General features: G+C 31.7%; 1 protein-coding gene across 1 annotated transcript in view; it reads right to left on the bottom strand.

Annotated features, from left to right (window-relative positions):
* Positions 1-3,125: 3,125 nt before the first annotated feature.
* The window catches only part of LOC134529492 (POU domain protein CF1A), a 272,245-nt gene continuing 262,406 nt past the window's right edge, over positions 3,126-12,964 (bottom strand). The window contains exon 2 of the mRNA XM_063363634.1: positions 3,126-3,341. The gene's annotated coding sequence lies outside the window, so the exon portion shown is untranslated. The remainder of the gene's footprint in view (positions 3,342-12,964) is intronic.

The following is a 12,964-nucleotide window of genomic DNA, read 5'->3' as shown; positions in this document are numbered from 1 at the left end:
CAGTGACAGTTACCTTGCAAGAAATTTTCATTTCAGTAAGTTTCTTTTCGATCTCAAGGAATCCATATGAACATAGTGCTGATAATTTTTTCACGGGTGCAACAGATTCAACTCAAATCTCATTAGCAATCAACACTAGGTCCAGAGCTTACCATGGATTTTGTTAACCTTGGATTCATAAGCTCATCCACAACAAATGTTAAAAAAAAAACAACTTCGACAGCGTAGTTTCATTGCCTGTTGTGCAATGAAACCATTTATTACAGAGAGTAAACTGCTTTTAGCAGTAAGCAAATCACACTTACTGTAAACTATGTCATATTACATAAATAATTTTTACATAACAATGTTCATAATTTGTATAACTATTTTAATGATTGGTTTCTTATATTTTGCATTTATTTTTTTTTTAAATTTCCTAAACACTTCAATGATGGATGACAAGAAAGTTTTTTTTTTTTTTGCATTTTACTGACTGCAGAACTTTCAATTAGAGTTTACATAAACTTTAATACTTGCTGAAGTGATATAGATGCCATTGCATGGACATCTCTAAACCTAAGTGCAAATGTTTGTGTCCTGTTTGGCTCATACAAACGTCTTGAAAAAAAAGTCCGTAAACCTCACATTTCTAAACATTACGACATGATGAGGAGACATTAATATTCTCTTAAAATACAAATATATTGTTGGCTTTTAAATATTTGACTAATGCAATAGTTTAACACGCACATTTTATAGTCCACTCTTTAAATGAAGGATAAGATCAACTACAATAGCTAGAGAGGCCTTAAAAAATTCGCGGATTTATTTCGCGATAGGCTAGAATCTAAATACGTTTGACGTTTTGCTGGTTCAGTATAATCACAGGCTATATAGGAAAGGGAATTATAGATAAAACATTTGAAGTGCATTTCCTTGTGATTATATTATGTCACTTCTGAAACACACGTAAGATAATGTAAGATAATTAATGACACGTCCCTTGTGTAAGAATAATATAATAACATAAACATAATTTATAATAGCAAGGTAAGTTTATAAATGAACATTTTTTACAAACCACGTCTTAATCTGTTTGAACGCTGTGTGAGGTACACTATCTATTAAAGTTTTGAAAAAAACTAAAGAAAAATATTCTACTTCCATGAAATATACTCCATTAAAAAAGTGTGTTTGTTTTAAAACTGTAAACATTTATGCATAAAAATTTAAAAACAAATATTATAACTTTAATTAACTTTAAAGTTATTGGCATTCAAACGTTACATATTATTAACATTAATCTATAGCTAAATTTTATAGAAAGTTACGTTGTATGATATTTATAGCGGAGTTAAAAACGTGCATCGTAACGACTGAAGAATAGTGTATTTAGTCATCTTTCATATATTTACACGCTGGTATATACAGGTGGAAAAAATTTTTTCAAGCGTAGTGACCAGTGTAATGGGTAAAGTGCAATGTTATTTCTATATTATGTGCAAATTCGTTTTTCATTGTTGCTATTTTCATGTTATCTGTAAAACGCAATGTTTTGCGAACTTAATGAAACTAAGTTTGAAAATTTTGTGTTATTTTAATAAAAAAAGTGTAAAAGATATTACTGCACGTGATTTTTTAATGTTTAGTTTACTTCTTACATAAGATAAAATTATTTGAAGGGAAAAAGGCATACCTATGCCATTTTTAGTTTAGTAGGCATTTACATTACTCTACCGTTTATAAGAGTGCTATAAATGGACTACTAAGACCGTTGTTCAATATTATGCCTGGTAAATGTTAAATCGTATTATAAACAGATTAAGATTTTGTTTAGTATGAATATTAAAAAAAAAAACTTTTTATTTGTTCACGTGTGCACACTTTTTAAGTTACAACTGAGTACAAAGAATAATAAAAATTAAATTTATCGTAAAAATTTGCAGTATTTAAAGGATATTTATAATTTTTTTGTAGTTCAGTAAAAATATTTATTTATAAATAAATAAAGCAAAATAAATTAATTATACCAGATATTTTGTGCTATCCGCTTACATCCCCTGCATCTTTTATTTACACCTACATACTTTGGTTTTAAAACTTTATTAGACAATAATAATGTTGATTTTTGTACGTTTGAAAATTTAATTTTTGTTAGTGAAAACTGAAGAAAAAATAAACATCCAAATATGAAAGTAAACACGGTCAGTCTTCACGTTTTCAAAAAGTATCAAAATAATATTTTAATAAACAGGCAAGATATTTACTTCAATACTGTATTTTATATTTAGGTATAATATTTTTTCAATATTTACATTTTATATACAGTGCAGTTCAAACTATATGATGGTAAGGTTTTATGAAGTAAACTATATTTAAAACGATTTTAAAACATTATTTAAGGTTGGATAATTTGAAAGAGTAGTTATCGAACAAATGCTGTTTTCAGATAAGTAACTTATATGGAACCAAATATGTATTTCTGTAGGCTTTTAACAGTTTCCTGAAATTGTAAACAGGAAGTATAATTTTAATAAATATAAAAATTTTCCATTTTAAAATGAAATTAAAAATATATGTATAATCTAAAACCCTTTACATAATTTAATTTTATATAAAAAAAGTTTTTACCAACTGTTTCAAACACATTAACGTAACTAATATATGGCTTTGTGAAATAAAATAATTTCACATTCAACATGCATAAAATTCCAGTATACAGGTTAATAGCTGCAGTATATTTATTTAATAGCTATCAAGGTAAATTTTTAACAATACCGTGTAGAGGAACTTTAAAATATAATATGTTACATTTTCGAAAAAAAAAAAATATCTGTATGACAGGTTAAACAATGAATGGTACTTTAAATTATAATTGTTTGTAATGAACCTGACATTGAACTTAAAGAAAAAAAGTGATGATTTTGAAACCAGTGGCTAGGCAGCATGAATTTCTGTGGAAGTAATTCTATCCCACTGAATGACAGTCAAATAGAGCTTGTAAGTATTCTCCAATTTTGCCCAATGGCTTAAGGAATATAGACGCTAAAAATTGTATACATAAAAAAATAATTTTAAAACTTTAGTGGTTTAAACTATGTCAAAAAGAAAACAAAATTAAATCTACAACATAGTTAATTTATTTAATCATGTTCTGTGAGTATTATAATTTCTACAAATTCGTAAACAAAAGACAGTGTCTTCTTTAAGATCATCAGGTTTTGCTGTTATCTGCTTTGCGAAATGTGTGGAGTCCGTGACGTCATCTTCTCAATTAACTGCTGCCGTCTTGTATTCCTGACCACTCTTGCACTTGGGTCGCCATGAAATCCCAGCGCATTGATTTTCTTTCCTGGTTTCTAAAACAAACAAAAAAATATATTATAAGTTTTATAGTTCTATAATCAGAGATAAGCCACATGCCATGTAATAACACTGGTGGCTTAAATAAAGGCTTGACACTGACTGAGGTTATAAACAAGACATATGCAGCAGTTTGAAGTGATGTGAAATAGGGAAACATTTTTATAATCCTGTGAAATATTTTTTTTTTAAATTAAATACAAACAATTTTGCCTAAGGATGACTTATATACCACCTTATATAAGTTTAAATTGAAACAAAGTTTTTTTAATAAATTAAAATTTGCAGTGTATTAACAAAAAAATCAACAGTTATTTACAATTTAAGCCACACTGCATTTAATAATACTATTTTTATGGAAGAATAAATCACAAATTAAATAAGCAAGGAATATAAAACATGGTCACATTCGAAATTTTTAGCATCGGCGCTCAACTTACGATATTATTGCATTGCCAAGCAATCAATACAGATGTATCATGGGTTTCGACTTTTGTAATGTACAGAGCAAGTACTGAAATTATTATTTTCCTAGCCTGGTGATATTTAATAAAAGTTTTTTTTGCAAACAAACAAAAAATTCATTTCGTAGTGGCTTAATTTATTTTATGTTCTAAAATAATTTTTGAAGCATTGAAAAATAATAACTTCTTTTTTAAATCGTTATCATAAGAAAAAGTAAATGAGTTAAGAAATAATAAGAAAAAGTGACGGAATGGCGGGTGAATCGAAAGTGCTCTGAGAAAAATCACTAAATCACGTAAACGTCCGCCACGTTCCTAAATTGAAACAATTTTTTTTTTGACGCCGCATAATAATTTAAATTGTTTTGCCGCTGGGGTGAGGGTGGGTTATATATAAGAACACTTAGACTCAACACAGTCCTTTGCACACTTTGCATCTACCAATTTTGTAAGTTAAGTTCTCGCTGAAACCAAATAGAATTTTACACTTAAATATGCCTCCTATGTTGTTGTGGGCAGGTATTTTGTCTGTGGCTTGTTGTGGATGCTCTGTCACACTGTCAAACTTTCGCTTCCCTTACTATCCAAAACGTTGGTCAATTAATGTTGAAGGGTTACGACGACAACGATAACGTCACTAGCGCAGCCATGTTGTTAGAAATTTTGGATAACTTGAGTTTCTCTCAAACCATTTTTCTACATAATATTTAACATAAAATATGTTGTAGGTTGGGTGGAATCAGCAAGTAAGAATCATGCCCAGCCAATATGTAAATGGTGGGCGTTTCTGTCGCAATAAATCTGTAAATTGACAAAAGACAGGCGGGAGATCAAACTGGCTAAGAAGGTTAAAAAATTTTAATGTGTGCATCGAATTTTCAGTAATATATTTATATGAAAAAAACTAACACATATTTAAATTAAAAGGAGTTCTGAAATTAACAAATGCATAGAAAATCACAACCAGTTCAAATTTCGCGTCCAGCACTGAGATGAGTTTGGTCATTTTAAAAAAAGTTTAGTTTTGGAAAAAGTGAGGTAGCTCAGTCCAAATGAACTTTGATCATTTTGAAACGATTTAAAGCATGTTTTTGACTCCGTCTGACCAACTTTATTTGATAAAGAAAATTAAAAACGTTTCTTTTATTTTAATAGTACCAGACAAACTTTGTTGCTAAATGTAGTCGGAGAGAAAAATTTGACAGTGTGGTATGGCTTTAAGGCTCGATCTCTTTCACCGTTTAGCTTTTTTTCGTTTTTTTCTGTCATTGTGACTATGATTTGTGTCGTCCACGTTAGTCACAATGTTTTACAAGTCAGTGAAAACGTCAAAAGAAGATGTTGAACTCTGAGTAATATGTCAGTAACTTGTGATGGATGGCTCGTTAGTGTTAAAAAAACACTAATGAGTCAAACAATTTTATGTAAAAGCATTATTACTTAAAAGAAAACTCATGTATTTTCTAAAACGAGTCTGGCTTTTGATGGCAATGGTTGTGGTTTTGATTCCATAAAATAAGCGTAGCTCAAAATATTTATGAGCTCTAAGAATTTTTCAGTGGTTAGAAGTCCAAAACCATCTTGGATTTGCCTTCGCCTCAATTATCTGTGCATAAAGTGCTAAGTAAACCTCTATCAAACACAAGAACCATAACAAAGCTGTTGACATGTTACGGCAAAAAATAATTTTTCGTTTTTCTTTGCTTGTATTTTAGATATGCTTTGTTCTGTTATTGCAGACTGTGAGCGATTTCAATTATACGGAAAAGTGTATGGAAATATAAGTATGCAATCATATGTTTCTTTTAAAACATTATTTTGGACATATGCCTTTGCTGGTTTGTACCTGCAGTATGTTACAGAGAAAATCCAAAGAACGGACAAAATATCATTAATAAGTCGGCTGATTTTAACTAATTTTCAGTTTTTTTTTGTGTATTCATATTTCTTTGTCCGTTATTCGGGGTTTCTCTGTGATATACAGTGCAAATGAGCAAATGGCACATGGCACGCGTTCAAAATAATCATTTCAAATCAATCCTCCCGGTTACATAATCATTCAAAGAACGCAAATGTTTCTTTGCATAACTATTTCGAATGTCCGTTTTTTATGGACCCAAACAAAAATATATCTTTGGTTTCACATCAATCGACGCAAAATCTCGGCTCGGATTTCTTCCACAGCATCCCTGACAGCACAGCATGACATATATCCGTGTGTAACAACCTCGTTGACAACCAATATACATAGAACTTATATATTTAAAAACAGCGCATAGTGTGGGACAGAAAAGATTTTGCAAAAGGATACCGAAGAGGCATAGCTTGACTTGGCCCGCTCGTGCGCAGAACGGATTGCGGTGCCTGAAGCAGGAACACGAACAACCACTTATTGAATAGACGAAGAGAAGTATGCCTCGAGGGCGCGCGAGGCTTGCTGTAGGGTGCTGAGGGTGGGTGGTTGGACAATTTGGACGGGGAAAAAAAAGAGGTGTGCGGGTTTTGACAGCTGGTCTATCCTTTATGGAGTTTGTCCCATTGCATGAGCTCGAGATCTATTAATTGTACGTCAGCGTATATTATAAAAATTAAATTTTACCACCCAATAATTGTTTTTTTTTTTATTTTCAGAAGCTGACTGGCAGCGGAGTGGTTGACAACAGTTCGGTCACCCACCGCACCAAGGGCGCAAACCAAACCGCATACAGATGCGGATACAAATCAAATTCGGACCTCGTGTCCAAGCACCCAGTCTTCCCAGCCCGACACCTCCTTTGGACAATCCTCGTTCGCCCCCGCGTGACTGTTCCCAGGGTTTTCCCAGTGCCAGTGCAGGTTTCACCCGGGCCCGAAGTGGCTACAGTCATACTCCGAACTTAAGATTGGGGAGTTGATCAAGGCAACATGCGCTGCCGTGGCTGGCGAACCCCAGACTGGCACACGGTGCACGCTTACCCTACCAGGCCGCCCCGACCCAATACAGTCTGAAGAAGTTAGGTCACTAACCTGACTGTACGGTGAATAAAAATACGAACCCCGTGTTCAGGCTCTTTCTTACACGACAAGATACTAATCACTGAATAGGAAATACGTTGGTTTATCCCTGGTTTGGAACTGGTGTAATGCGAGACAAAGTACATGAAATGAAGGTTTTTTTTTCATGTTTGTGGAAATGTTTTTATACAATTAATCAGCTTTTTAAAACCACATTACAATTAAAATATGACAAGCGTTAAGGATATATTTGAACAGTTTTTTTCCCACAGCTTTCAAATACATTCCAAAAATAATATTTTTTGTACTGCTTTTAAATTTTACTTTTCTGGTACAAATAAGAAAATTAGATACATTTAACAATTTGGTCCAAATATTTAAACATATATTGAAAGCTTTGACGTCTAATTGTAATATAGCCTCGCGTGGAAGCTTGCGTTACAAGCAAACTGGAATCTCTTAGAGCATTTGCGTGAAATAAAGAATTGCCGTGAAATTGTTTTTTTTTTTTTTACATTAAATTTACAAATTGTATGAATGAAAATATTTTTATGAGTAAACATAAAGCTGTGGATTTGTAAGTATAATACCTTTGTCACTATAAAGAGACACTATGGAAAATGTACTAATTACTGACCTTGTACTAAATATATACACAATGGGAGTAATTTGCATCTTATGTTGGAATATTTTAACACCTACTGGAATCATGTAATTTAATACAAATTACTTTTGAAACGATACTACATATTCATGTGTTCAAAGGAAAGACTTGTTATCGAAATTAAATTAAATTGAATATTTTGCTCAAAATATTTTTACCTAAATAGTTGTTTTACAAATAACCAAACAATTAAAACCAAAATATGTTTGTCTAAACACTCTCTTAATTTTTATATAATTATTTTTACTCGTATTTTGCTAAATAATCTAGGTCTTCATTTTAAAATACATATTCGTTGTAAAATTTATGCGTCTTAACTGTCTAGATATATTGATGTTAAAATAAAATATTTTAAGTAGATACATGTTATTATATGTAACTATTTATTACTTAATAGAGTATTTTCACATTTTTTATAATCTGTTAGCAAAAACTTAAATTTTTGTAAAATATTATTCAATCGAATAAACTACATTTTAACTTAGATTTGTGTTGCCTTTTATTTTCACAAAAAAATTGTGTATAAGTACACAACACGGTTTATTTCAATATCTTATCAAAAACGGTAAATTGCACAATATTAGTGTGAATGAGCAGTAAATGTTTTAGTGCTTGGAGTGATTTAAATTTTAGTTACAGTTATTAATATAATTAAATAAACTTTTTTTAAATAAACAATATTTTATTCTGAGTTTTATACAGTCATTACCCATTCCTTAAATAAGTTAAAATATGAGATTATTTAGTATAATTTTAATCCACTGAATTCGTTATCATACAATTTAAAACGTTAAATAAATATAACTTAAAATATTCTTATTCTAACGTGAGTGGACAATTATTTTGTACATGTCACATAGAGATTTCACTAAAATTACTTTTGCATCTGATAGTTTACTTCAAAATCGATGGTTCTAGTAACTAGTTAAAACACTTTTAAATATTTTTGCAATAAATTACATTTTGTAATATTCATATCTTATACTTTAAATGTTTTTGTTATGTCTCGCAGCCCTTATATACTAATTTCAGAACACTTTCTTTCTAAACAACATTGACAAATATGTTTTCCCATTCCGTATATCGTAAAAGTGAACCACTATCAACAAAAGTTTTATGTGGATGTTTTAATCGATACAAAATATGTTATGGTTAGCGCACGTTATTTCTATTGGTATCTTATTTGATCTTTGGAGAGGAAAAGTAGAATGCACCGCTGCCCTAATAAACTCATGGATTTGCCACGACTGATAGTGGTCTGTTTCTTCCCAGTATTCTTTTAAACAGCAAGTACAACTGCACTGCCGATATAGCGTTGCCACATTGTTAAAAAATTTTTACTTTCAACCAACGAAGAACGCTGGTTCAAAATTATCCAGGGATATTCGTAAATTTATGGTTACCTTCATAGGTTTACAATCACCGAGTTCACTAACTTTGAACATGAATCAAAAATAACATTCTTGTTATGGCAGCAAAACTTTAAGAAACTGGTTAAGTCTTCTTTTTTCACTTGCGTAATAACCTTTGTTTAGAAAGAAATATTCAACGATAAATTCTAAATACGGCGTAGTTTCTACCAAGATTCGGTTATTTGAAATTATGAAGAACTCTTCGTGTATTTGTGTTAAATTCTTCGTTAAAAATTCTGTAAATTTAATGCAATTTCTAACAGTGCACTTGAGGCTTATTCAACATATCGTCTGTCATTTGTAAGAAGGGGCCATCTTACATTTTTGTTGAAAATGAGTTAACTGCAGAAATACATGTTTTCTTTCATCCTTCATGGTCTGTAAGAAGGGGATAACTGTATCTCTAATAGTTTTTAAGATATGACAGGGGCTAACCATAAATAATTAAAATACAGTGATGCATTACAGTGTGCTCATTTTGTTTTTCTGCTCTCCTGAAAAGTTTATGTTTTGTAGTTAGCCCCTTCTTACAAATGACAGACGATATGCTTATTCCAACTTTATCAATGATCAAACTATCACAGCGACTGAACTACTTAGAAATCTTCTTCTGGTATCGGGAGAGGAAGAAAATTGCACACAAAAATACATAGGCTATGTATATTTGATGAGGTTGGATTTGTGTGCGTCTTTTCTGAAGCGCGCACTTAGCTTTAATAAATGCCTACCAAATAGTGGCATCTCGACAGTACAAGTTTATTTAAACGTGGTAGAGGTAGCAGACAAATACGCTTTATAAGCCTTATAAGGCTTTTTTTGAACTTAAATATTTTTAGTGGATTTTGTAACTTTATAATGAATTTAGTTTTATTAAAATTCACAAGTTTTCTCTGTACTGAACTACGACTTAACCGCAATGTTTTCAATCTCTACAGTCAAAGCGTGTAATCTTTATTGTGCTACTTTGAACGCAAAATAAGATTAAGCTGTTACAAAATAAATATTGTTAAAAAATAGCACCACGATACTTTGTTATTTTTTTTCAATAATTTAATTGTTGACTATAAGGTATGAGATAAAATACTTATTGAAACTTTAAAGGTTAAGTTTATATAAAACAAAACGAGGATTTTACCTATGAAAATATTTTCATAAACACTGTTATAAATTACACTGAATTTTCAACAAACAATACACCTCCTTTAAACACATTTTTACTTTGTTCTGGATAGGGATATCCGGATCTTCACAGAAACATAACTGGATTACGACTTACGACTGTTTTTGTGTTTTAGTAAAAACAGTTAACATGCACGAAGAAGGCAGTCAAGTGTTTTGATGTTGACCAAAAATGTTTTGAAGTATTTTAAAGCTAAAATTGTGGGTTTATGCTCAAACTAATGAAAATTGGTACCCGTTAATTTATAAAACTATCTGTACATTTACAAGTATCATAGATAATTATAATCAGTGTTCTTCAACAAATTTAAGGTGAAAATTTGTACATTGTTCATTAAAATTGTTACATACAAACCGCATCGGAATGTTGTTGTAGGAGTGAGAAAGAGGATACCAATGCATTCATGCTAAACTCACAAGAGACCGAAGAACGGATAACCCAATTGAAGCCTATCCTTTATCTTTTACTACCTTACTATAGCAGTATTATAGCCACGAAGAAAGACACGATAATCTTACTCGCGTGAATAGGGTGCCACAAAATTTGCACGTAATGTGATCACCAAAAATTTATAACACCCTGCAGACGTGTTTCGGAAATCGTGTGGTAAAATTACTTTTGAGGGAAATAATTTATTAACATCATTTTGAAGCAATTTTAATTTTTGTATATTTTAAAACTATGTTTTTCCTTATTGTTATTATCTTGAAAACTTTGTAAAATGTATATGTTTCTACGTTATAAATATTCAAACCCACAGTGATACTGTGTGTTACAATAACATTCAATCAAAACGAAGAGGCAAGGTAGAATTGCCGCTGATCTCAAAATTTCTCAAACCCCTGAGATTTCTCTTTTAGTTAGCTAGCTTCCATTTTTGTTTTAGATGTGGGCTACAGAAAGGTAATTTTTAATATTTTTTTGCAAATAATTTACTTTTAATCCTATTACGAATTTACAATTTTTATTTTTTTATACAGGTGATAAATGATAATTTCTTCCATGTTTCAAGTAACAATGCAACGATGCGGTTTGAATTTAATTGCATTTTTTGAAAGTAGTTACGATAAGCAAAAATCCGAAGAACTATGGCTGTCTAGGAGTCAAATAATAATGTTGACCTGCTGACTACGTCTCTATCAAGCACATACAATTTGCAGTTGGTATCGCGATGAACGCATACCGAAAAGTAAACAAAGAGCACTATTCTGGTTGTAGGTGTCGCGTAGTCTAAAACTGCTTTGCATTTTTAGGTTTGCGAAATACTTTCAGGAAGTAGTTTTGGTGAATCTGAGGTACCGGAACGCGACGTTTCGTTTCGGACACGAACAGAAAGCGTTCTTTTATTTTTACGGCAGTAGGGACACACGCTCACAAAGAGGCATGGAAACCCGTGAACATCATCCCGCCGTGCTATTCGACACGTCGCAAACTAAATGCCGTTCGATGTGCTGCGATCTGTGCTCCGAGCTGCTCTGCCGTGACCCCCGAGAATCAATTACGCGCGGCGGCGCGCACAGCGGGCGCGCGGGCGGAGCGAACGGAACGCTGCGCCGTGCGACGCCAGCGCTCCTGGCGGCGGGGCGGGCAGGCGCGGAGGCGGCCGGGAATCAGGGAGTGGCCAATCACGTAGCGGCGGCAGGGAAAACCAGTAGCTGCAAGAAACACTGGTGGCTAGCTAATCAAAGTGGCCGGCCAAGCCAGTCAGGAATCAAGGCAAAACCCTTCATTAATGATTACCCCCGTTTGATGGAAGAAATCAGGATAATCAATCTAAAGTCTCGGTATATATATATATGTATATATTCCCCTAGTTTGTTCGGGACAACAACGTCACATGTCGAGCATTACTTTTTGTCATAAAAAAATGTTCTCGGTATATTACTAAGGAATGCCGAAGCCTATCGTAGATAGCCTCAGGAAGAATGCAGCTTGTTTTCAGGTAGGGAGTAGTGTTTTCACAGATATTTGAATAATGGTGCGGTCAAGTAATTTTTTATAAAGAAGAAAATATAGAATGTGTCATTATCCTCGCTAGACGAGACGTTACGAAATTGCACTATTTATAAAATATAATACACGCATCACGAATTATTTTAATACAATGGGCTGGGTTATAAGAAATATGTAGGCCTAAATATAAAAATCGCCAAATCGCATAGTCCGCGTAAAATCTGTATAGCCCACGTAAAATGCTTAACAATTCGTTCTTTTTTTCTAGGTCATTAAGAACGGCTTCACTGGGAACATAATTTTGTTTAATACATATTAAATTATTTTCTCTTAAAAGTGCTCATTGTGATCAAGATAACAATTAAGCGTGTTTATCATTTTCCGGAAGATAAAGACACGTAAAATTGATTTTTATAGGCAAAATGTTTAGACAGTTCACAACATTAACCACTGATATCACTACAAAGAATTTTCTATATGATTTTAATAAATTATGGTGCCAAATTATCACTATAATTATAGTAGTATATACATTTTGATATGGTAAGTTTAATGTATGTTTAAAATGTGTCTGAGAGAAGTACTATATATTCATGATTATGAAAGGTTTTTAAAATTTGGTTTTTTTTTTAACCTTAAAAATTTTATTTCAATTTCCTACAACAATATTTTATACTCTAATTTTATTTAGACTTTTAATAATCTCTTTTTTTTCGGGTATATTTTATCATGCCCTTAAATAAAATTACGTATTCTCAATGAAAATACAAAAATTTAATATTCCTTTTGCAATTAAATATATTAAAACTTTTCTTGGTATTTTCATTTCAAACGTGATGTCTCGAAAAAAGAATAAAATTATCATTCAAATACATACAAAAATGTTTATTAATGTCATATTATGGGCGTGTGATGTTTTAAAATAGCTACAATTAGTAGTTTGATAATTAAT

The sequence above is a fragment of the Bacillus rossius genome, chromosome 2, assembly GCF_032445375.1.
Source record: "Bacillus rossius redtenbacheri isolate Brsri chromosome 2, Brsri_v3, whole genome shotgun sequence".
NCBI classification, from domain to species: domain Eukaryota; kingdom Metazoa; phylum Arthropoda; class Insecta; order Phasmatodea; family Bacillidae; genus Bacillus; species Bacillus rossius.
Note: the sequence above shows the minus strand (reverse complement) of the source record. Positions and strands in the feature narration are given on the sequence as shown.